This window comes from Gossypium arboreum, chromosome 3, assembly GCF_025698485.1.
Source record: "Gossypium arboreum isolate Shixiya-1 chromosome 3, ASM2569848v2, whole genome shotgun sequence".
NCBI classification, from domain to species: Eukaryota; Viridiplantae; Streptophyta; class Magnoliopsida; order Malvales; family Malvaceae; genus Gossypium; species Gossypium arboreum.
The window spans coordinates 121,274,375-121,283,630 of record NC_069072.1 but is presented as its reverse complement, the minus strand read 5'-3'; the positions used below and the strand labels follow the sequence as shown (position 1 = coordinate 121,283,630).

The 9,256-nt window shown below is 35.1% G+C and overlaps 1 non-coding gene across 1 annotated transcript; it reads right to left on the bottom strand.

Moving 5' to 3' along the window:
* Positions 1-3,992: 3,992 nt before the first annotated feature.
* Positions 3,993-4,098, bottom strand: LOC128290735 (small nucleolar RNA R71). The gene has a single exon (XR_008280522.1). It is a non-coding gene; the product is annotated as a small nucleolar RNA R71 (small nucleolar RNA).
* Between the last annotated feature and the right edge of the window lie 5,158 nt (positions 4,099-9,256).

Here is a 9,256-nt window from a genome sequence, read left to right as displayed (position 1 = left end):
GAACAATCTTCAAAATCTAATTCACTACCACGAGAATACTACAACCAATAACCAAAAAGCCAGACTATATCCTAACAGTACAATACACAAATCAAAGTAACCAACAATAATAATACCTGTCTCGACATCAGTTCCAGCTTCATAATTTCAAGTTTACGATGAGTTTTGCTTCTGACTAGGTGATCGACGAGGGAAATATTTAACTCGATGATTCGTGGGCCCATACCTAAAATTGTAACCTCCCCAACCTAGCCTAAACGGTGGACTCGAGTTGAAGTGATCACATTAACCACTGAAGCGGCTCGGTCTTTTTTTTTAAATCAATTTGTAAAATCTAAAACTATTTTATTCAAGTAAATTTTCTAGCAAGATTATCAAGAATATAGTAGCGGCAAACAATTAACATGCTCTAAAGGAAATAAACCTATCTTTATCAGATTTATATATAAATATGTAAAAACTATACTTAATCTCATTATAAAATCCCAATAATAAATACAATAATAGTTTGACTAATTTCAGGACTTCCTAACATTCTGTATCATGCATCCTAAATGATTAGTTTTGTTTTAAAACCTTATATCCCATGTCCTTGGAAAAAACACAGTAATAATAATGAGGCAAAGTTAATAATAATCTTAGATTAAGTCCACGACAAGTTGAGACCCTTAGAATGTCGAGCATACGTCCTAGCCTGTTGAGTTATCTAAAAAGATGGAAAAATAGGAGCGTGAGCTAGAGAGGCTCAGTGGGAGACCTTTTACAATAAATCAATTCCATATTTGCACATGTGATCGCCTCCGGACGTACTAACATCTAGAGTCTAAATATTGTAGTAAAAGATATAATGATGAGGCGATATTCACAAGTATATGAGTCTAGTTATAATATAGTTACAACGGAGTATATGAGTACTTCGAGGATCGAATCCAAGGGAGGCTAGTGCTAGATTAATTTTAACATGAATACTTAAAGATCTAATTAGTATTGTAAATAAATTACAGTACGGATACATAATAAAATAAGTTTTTAAGAAATAATAAAATATAATAAGGAAAGAAATAATAAATCAAGAGATCAGAAAATAGAATAAATAAAATTTGATTATGGGTGATTAGCTTGCTTCGGTAATCCCCATCAACTATTGGTTCGGGTTCCTCGTCAATCAACTGGTCGCTATTTGAGTAGGATTTTCTGATCTTTCACTCAAATAGTGAGTCGACAGGGGCTACTTATCTTTCGACCTCAAAGTCCAGACCGGCTTGGGCTGAAGGTGTTCATGGATAGGCTTTGGGTTAATTCCCACCTTGATGACTTTCTAGGGTTGTCAGGGCTAGGATTTTAGGTTCTTCCTTTCCCAAACAACTGATCTATTGAGTAGCACTACAAAATAGTTAACAGATAAACCCTACACTCATTAATCCCCCATAAAAGGATTAGTTCCTCATGGTTTTCATGAACATTATAGAATTGGTATAAAAAATAAGCATGATAAACGAATCGAAAGTATAGAGCTTAAGAAAATGCTTGATTTGTATTAAGAATGAAGTGAATCCACAAGTTTGATTGTATTCCACAAATCAAATCTCTTGAGATAAACCAAGAACAACTTGAAAAATAAATATAAAACCTAATAAGAAAGAAAAGATAAACTAAAATTAGAACTAGAATTCTAAACTAAGTAATTGGTGTCCATAACATGTGAAAAATGAACCTATTTATAGATTCCAAAAGGTCTTCATCCTTAACCCTAGGTTAGCTGACGTTCCTGATATTTAAGTCTGATTGTACAGACCAAAACACCCCCTGGTTTGTGTTAATTTTCGTCTAGAGTCGATGTCATGGAAAACCAAGACCTGTGTCGTAGCATAGTGATAACTCTTGAAAAAGAGTTATATTTCATGCCCTTAGACTTAGTTAATTGTTTGTGCTTAAGTGATTTTAGTTGTATTTTAGGATATTGCATTAGTATTTTTTAGATTATTACATTAAAGAGCTTTGATTGTGCTTAAGTGTTATTACATGTTCCTTTTAATTGCCTGTGGGGAGGACTTGCTTGGCGGTTGATTGATAGGTGGAGAGTGTAAGAAAATGAGTAAAGGATTGAAGTTTACCGTGATGAATTTTGGATAGTTTGCCAACACAAATGCTGTGGTAATACCTAAAAGATCCCTAGTCAGTACTTAATGCGTACCGTTCTCAGTCCCAACTGTACTTATACTAGAAAAATCCACCCGAGAAAGAGAAAAGGTTTATAGGCTAATGGACCTATCCTAGAAGGTTAAACCTATAAAAGCCAAATGGGGAACCCTAGTAAAAGGTAGTAGTTTTTCGGATAGAAAAAGGAGGAGTAGCTTTTGACAGAAAAAGAGAAAAGGATTAAGAAGGAAGGCACTTGAAGAAGGAGAAAATGACTGTATCATATTTGGTAGCTTCATGACTTTACTTTACCTGCATTGAGAGCTAGATAGGTGGAAGCTATCATCTCAGATTTTCTCCTTTAATTCTTACGACATTTCCTTTAGAACTTAATTGTTAAAGATGATGTTGGTTACGGCATTAAACTTGAATTCGATTTACAAATGTATGAGCTAATTTTCTTATGCTTGAATTATTTTACTAAACCATTTAATTTCGATTAATGTTCACAATTTAAGTTGGAATTATTTTGGCCATTTTATTCAATGGTATTTCATGCTTTATACAGACTGTGTATTGACGAATATACAGTAGGTTATTAAAGATAACTTAATACCGATAGGGTTAGGTTAATTGGATAAACATTGGATAATATGAGTGAATGAAAAATTATTTATTTGCAGCAACCTCGTAACATAAAGCCTTGCCTTATATGAAGAAGGTAGAAAATATTAGTGGTAGCCAAAATTAAGTCTATAGACATATAGTAACCTAGGAGAGTTAACCCAAGGTTTTGCTCTCAAAAGAAGCAAACTGTTGTATAAACCTACTGAGCAGTAGAATGTTCAAGACTTTTCTGTAGCATTAATATTTAGAGAAGATAGATGCATCAGTAATCCTAACCGTCCTAATCAATATTGCAATTCCTTAATCTTCTTTTCTATATTAGTTTGTTATGACATTCTTGTTTCATTTATTTGTTTTGGTTTGCACAATTTATATATTATCATTCTCTCATTTTGTCACTATATTCTCACTGTTATTTTTCTTTAGCATTAATCAAGCTTAACTCTAATAACTCGACCAAATTCTACCTATCTAATCCCAATGGAGACGATCTCACTCATCACTTTATTACTTGTTTGACGTGTATACTTTCATAATTTGCATATCATATTCAAAAGCAACAAGTTTTTGTCACCGTTGCTAGGGATTGACAATTGGTGATATTTGGTTTTGTTATTTTCTTTTGTTCCATTATTTTTAGCTAATTTAGTTGTATATAATTTCTAAAAGTTTGCCATTAGTACATGATTAGAAGCATTCCTGTTAACGAAGAGTATCCTTTTGATCCATAAATTGAAAGAAATTTGCGAAGGAGGAGAAGAGGATTACTTAATATGCTAGGGAAGGGAATGATCCTGGTCTGAATGATCCATTGAATCTAAATGGTTGGGATGTTAATCTTCCTATTCATCGTGTGATAGACGATCTAGATAGGCCAATTTGAAAACATGTTGCTCTAATTTTAGATGACTTGAATCTAGGGATACTCAGACCACACATACAAGCTCAGCATGTTGAATTAAAACTTGTAATGTTTCAAATATTAAAAACAGTTGGATAGTTTAGGGAGTTTCCCATTGAAGATCCAAGGCTACAATTAAGACTTTTTCTAGAAGTCTATGTTTCGTTTTGACAATAGGCACCCTTTGTGGCCTAAATTGTTCCCATACTCCTTAAGAGATCGTGCAAGAGCGTGGTTGAATACTTTACCATCGGGAATAGTGGCATCATGGAATAACCTTTGCCAAAGGTTTTTTCTACGGTATAATCCGCCAAACATGAATATTAGCCTTAGAAATGACATCACATCTTTCGAAAATCAGAAGATGAAACACTTTATGAAGCTTAGGAAAGATTTAAGGAATTACTTAGAAAATATCCCATGCATGATTTCTAGGACTGGACTCAGATGGATATGTTTTATAATGGGCTGAGTGTACATACAACGATGGTAGTCGATGCCTCTACTAGTGGTACTTTGTTGGATAAATCCTGTAATGAAGCATATAAGATTTTGGAATGAATTGCCAATAATGATTATCAATATCCTAACATGCGAGTTGAGACTAGCAGGAGAATTGCTGGCACCATTGAGCTTGTTGCAAATCACCTCATTGATAGCCCGTGTATCATCTTTAGTGAATATGATCAAGGCAATGAAGAGACCAACTGTAGTCTAGGAGATGAAATCAGTTGAGCTATCTTGTATTTATTGTGGTAAAGACCATGTGTTTGATGAATGCCCATCAAACCCAGCATCTGTGTACTACATGGGTAATTCCAATTGAAATAGCAATCCCTATTCTAACACCAACAATATAGCATAGAGGCAACATCCAAACTTTGGTTAGAATAATTAAGATGCTGGAAATATAAATAATGTTGTTAGATAGAATGTTGAAAGGGTATCGCCTGGTTATAATCAACCCATGCCATGACAAAATGTCCAACAAGGTCAGCATCAGCTTTATCATCATCATCTGTTGAATCTTTGTTGAAAGAATATATGGCCAATAACGAACCGTGATAGAAAGTCAAGCTACATCCCTTCGAACTCTTGAGAATCAAGTGGGACAGGTTGCAAATGCTTTAAATTTGAGACCATAAGGAGCTCTGCCAAGTGATACTCAGAATTAGAGATCACAAGGGAAAAACATTGCAAGGAAATCACTTTTAGAAGTGGGACTCCGTTGAATGAAATTGTTAAAGATGCTACCGTAGAAGAGGACAAGTCTGATTTCAACCATGGAAAAAATTTAGAACAATTTAAACAACACATTGTAACTAAAAAGGCTAAACATAATACTGTGGCAATAGAATCATATCATGTTGCCAATAAAAATTCCACAACAAAATAATATCAGCAACCTGAAAGACGACCACCTCCAACTTTTCCTTAGTGATTTTACAATAATAAACAAGATGCCTAGTCCAAAAGATTTCTAGTTATCCTTAAACAACTCCACATCAACATACCTTTGGTGGAAGCTTTGGAGCAGATTCCCAATTATGTGAAATTCATAAAAGATATATTGTCAAAGAAGCAAAGATTGGGAGAATTTGAAACTGTTGCTTTCACTGAGCGATGCATGGTGATGTTGAATCATAAATTACCTCAAAAGTTGAAGAACCTAGGGAGTTTTACTATCCCATGTTCAATTGGAAATTATTATGTAGGTAAGGCATTGTGTGATTTAGGAGTGAGCATCAATTTAATGCTTATGTCTATCTTCAGGAAGTAGGAAATCGGAAAAGCAAGACCTACTATGGTCACATTGCACCTAGTTGATTGATCCTACGCATATCCGGAAGGTAAAATTGAAGACATGCTGGTAAAAGTTGATCAGTTTATTTTTCCAGTCGATTTCTTTATTTAGAATATGAAGTTGACAATGATGCGCTGGTTATTCTTGGAAGACCTTTTCTTGCTACAGGTAGAACGTTAATTGATGTGAAAAAAGGTGAACTGACCGTGAGGATGATTGGTCAGTAAATTTCCTTCAATGTATTCGATGCCCTGAAATGTGCTGATGAGAATGAAGAGTGCCACACCATTGGTTTGATAGAAACAACAGTACAGAATGAGTTTTCAAAATTTTTCCAGAACATATCTGATAGTGATATAGATTTACTTGACCTAAATGAAACATAGATTTTTGAAGAATTTAGTGAACCCATGGAGGCAAAGCAGATTGTGGACAGGCCAGGGAGAAAGTTTGAGTATTTAGATTTATCAGCTTGCACTTTCAATCATCCTAAACCATCTATAGAGGAGCCTCCTGTACTAAAGTTGAAAATTTTGCCATTGTATTTAAAATATGCTTACTTGGGAGACAACAACACCTTGCCAGTAGTTATTTCTACAGAGTTGACACCCGATCAAGAGGCCAGGTTATTAGAAGCTCTCTGGCAATCTAATAAGGCATTAAGATGGAAAATTGTCGACACTAAGGGGATTAGTCATGCGCTATGCATGCATAATATTTTGTTGGAGGATTGCCATAGCAATTCTATTCCCATCATGAAGGAAGTTGTTAAGAAAGAGATTGTCAAGTGCTCAATGCTGGTATTATCTACCCTATCTCTTACAGTTCTTGGGTGAGTCCTGTATAATGTGTGCTTAAGAAAAGAGGTGTCATAGTGGTCAGCAATGATAACAATGAGGTCATGCCCACTTGTATTGCCACAGGATGGAGAGTGTGCATGGATTATCGCAAGCTAAACCAGGCAACTAGGAAGGACCACTTTCCCATACTGTTTATTAATCAAATGTTGGAAAAATTAGCTGGGAAGGCATTCTACTACTTCTTGGACAGATATTCAAGGTATAATTAGATTGCTACAGTTCCTAGTGACCAAGAGAAGACAACTTTCACTTGTCCATATGGTACTTTTGCGTTTAAACGAATGTCATTCGAGTTATGTAATGCCACGACAACATTTCAGAGTTGTATGATGGTAATATTATCTAACATGGTGAAAAACTTTCTTGAAGTCTTTATGTATGATCTCTGTCTTTGGTAGCAACTTTAAGGGCTATTTGAAAAATATGGAATTGGTTCTTTTCCATTCTCAAGAAACAAATTTTTTCTTGAATTGGGAAAAATGCGATTCCATGGTCTATGAAGGCATTGTTCTAGGGAATAAAGCATCGCCACAACGGATTGAAGTTGACAAAGAAAAAATTGAGGTAATAGAAAATTTTCACCTCCTACTTGTGTCAAGGGTATTCAAAGTTTCTTATGCCATGCGGTTTTTTTATGGAAGATTCGTTAAGGATTTCTCGAAGATATCTAAACCTTGTGCACTTTGAAGGAGCAAAATCAACCTTTCAATTTTGATGAACCTTTTTTGATAGCTCTAGAGGAATTGAAGAAACGACTGGTAGCAACAGCAATTGTAATAGCTCCGGAGTGGACATTGCCTTTCTAGCTCATGTATAAGCCAGTGATTATGCTGTGGGAGCAGTGTTGGGGCAAAAAAAAAAAGACAAGGTATTTCATGCAATCTATTATACAAGTAGAACTCTGATGGATTCGCAACTTAACTACACCACCACTAAAAAAGAGTTATTGGCTATGGTATTTGCATTCGATAAATTTTGATCTTATTTAGTTGGTACCAAGGTCACAGTCTACACAAACCACTTTGCTATTAAGTATTTGGTGACAAAGAAAGATACCAAGCCAAGATTGATGTGGTGGATACTCTTATTACAAAAGTTTGGTTTAGAAATTTGAGATAGAAAAGGGACTAAAAATCAAGTGGCTGATTAGCTGTGAATTAGAAGTTGGAAATGAAGATGGCAGTGTCAAACTTATTAAGGAAGAGTTCCCAGATAAGCAACTGTTAGTTACCATGGCATTACCTTGGTATGCAAATATAGTGAACTTCTTAGTAAGTGGTGTGATGCTGTCTGATCTCAATATCCAAAGAAGATGAATATTCCTTCATGATGCTAGGTATTACTATTGGGATGAACCTTTCCTATTCAAGCATTATGCTAATAAGATAATTAAGAAGTGTCCCTCACGACGAAATAAATAGCATCCTGTAACATTGTCATTCAACTCTTTCCGGAAGACACTTTAGATGAATGAGAACCGCTATTAAGGTACTCCAATTTGGTTTATATTGGCCAAACTTGTTCAAGGATGCCTATGAATCTTATAATTTATGCGATCGTTGTCAGAGGGTAGTCAATTTTTCTAGGAGATACAAAATATCACTAAAAAATATCTTGGAGATTGAGTTGTTTGATGTCTAGGGAATAGACTTTATAAGTCTATTTCCACCCTTATTGGGCAACCTATACGCACTCATGGTAGTGGACTATTTCTCTAAGTGGGTTGAAGTTGTTGATTTCCTTACTAATGATACAAAGTCAGTGATGAAGTTCTTGCATAAGACACAAGGTTTGGAACACCACGAGGCATTATTAGTGATGAAGGATCTTATTTCAATTGCAAGTTAGTGGCTAATGCCTTGCACAGGTATAGGGTGAAACATAAGATTTCCACGACATATCACCCCCAAACAAATGGAAAAACTGAGATTTCTAACAAAGAAATTAAGCAAATTCTGGAAAAAGTGGTGAACCCAACTCAAAAGGATTGGTCCTCCAGACTGGATGAAGCTGTGTGGGCTTATCGTACTGCATTTAAACACCATTGGGTATGTCACTTGTTAAGCTTGTCTATAGAAAGCCATGTCACTTACGTGTTGAACTAAAGCACAAGCCATTTTGGGCCATTAAAAAGCTGAATATGGATTAGTTCGCGGCTAAACATAAAATGTTGTTAGAGCTGAACAAAATGGAGGAATTCTATGAACAAGCATATGAAAATGCTAAATTGTACAAGGAGAAGACCAAGCGTTGGCATGATAAGAGGATTATGCCACGACAATTTGAAATAGGACAACAGGTGTTGTTATTCAACTCTAGGCTCAAATTGTTCCCTGGCAAATTAAAATATCACTGGTCAGGTCCCTTTGAAGTCGCTCAAGTCTATCCTTAGGGAGCTGTTGATGTCAAAGATAACAAGATTGGGATAATTTTTAAGGTTTAGGTCAACGTTTAAAACACTACTAGGGTGCTCATGTGGATTGAGACAAATAGTCTATTGACCTCTATGATGCTTAACCTTAGCATCTCCATAATTTTTTATTTTATTTTTGTTATTTTTAAATTTCTCCTAGTTCTTTCATTTAACTTGTTTGATAATTTTTGTTTACTTTACAGTGCAGGTATTTCTGTTTCCTTGATGGCAGTTGAGAGGCTAGGCCCCACATACAACAATTTGGTCTAACAGAAAATTTTCTCACCCATTTAGCATCAATTTTTCTATTTCCCTTAAATTCCCAATATCTTATTACCTATGTCAGGCCATAACTATCGTCCATCCAATTACCTACATCACATCCCTAATTACCACTTACGTTGCCATTTTTACCTTTACATTTACCTTAATCCCCTTATTTTTTTTCTTTATAGTAACCTTAATTTTGTTATCTCTCAAAGCTACTAGTGCCTCTTCAACAACTAAATTTT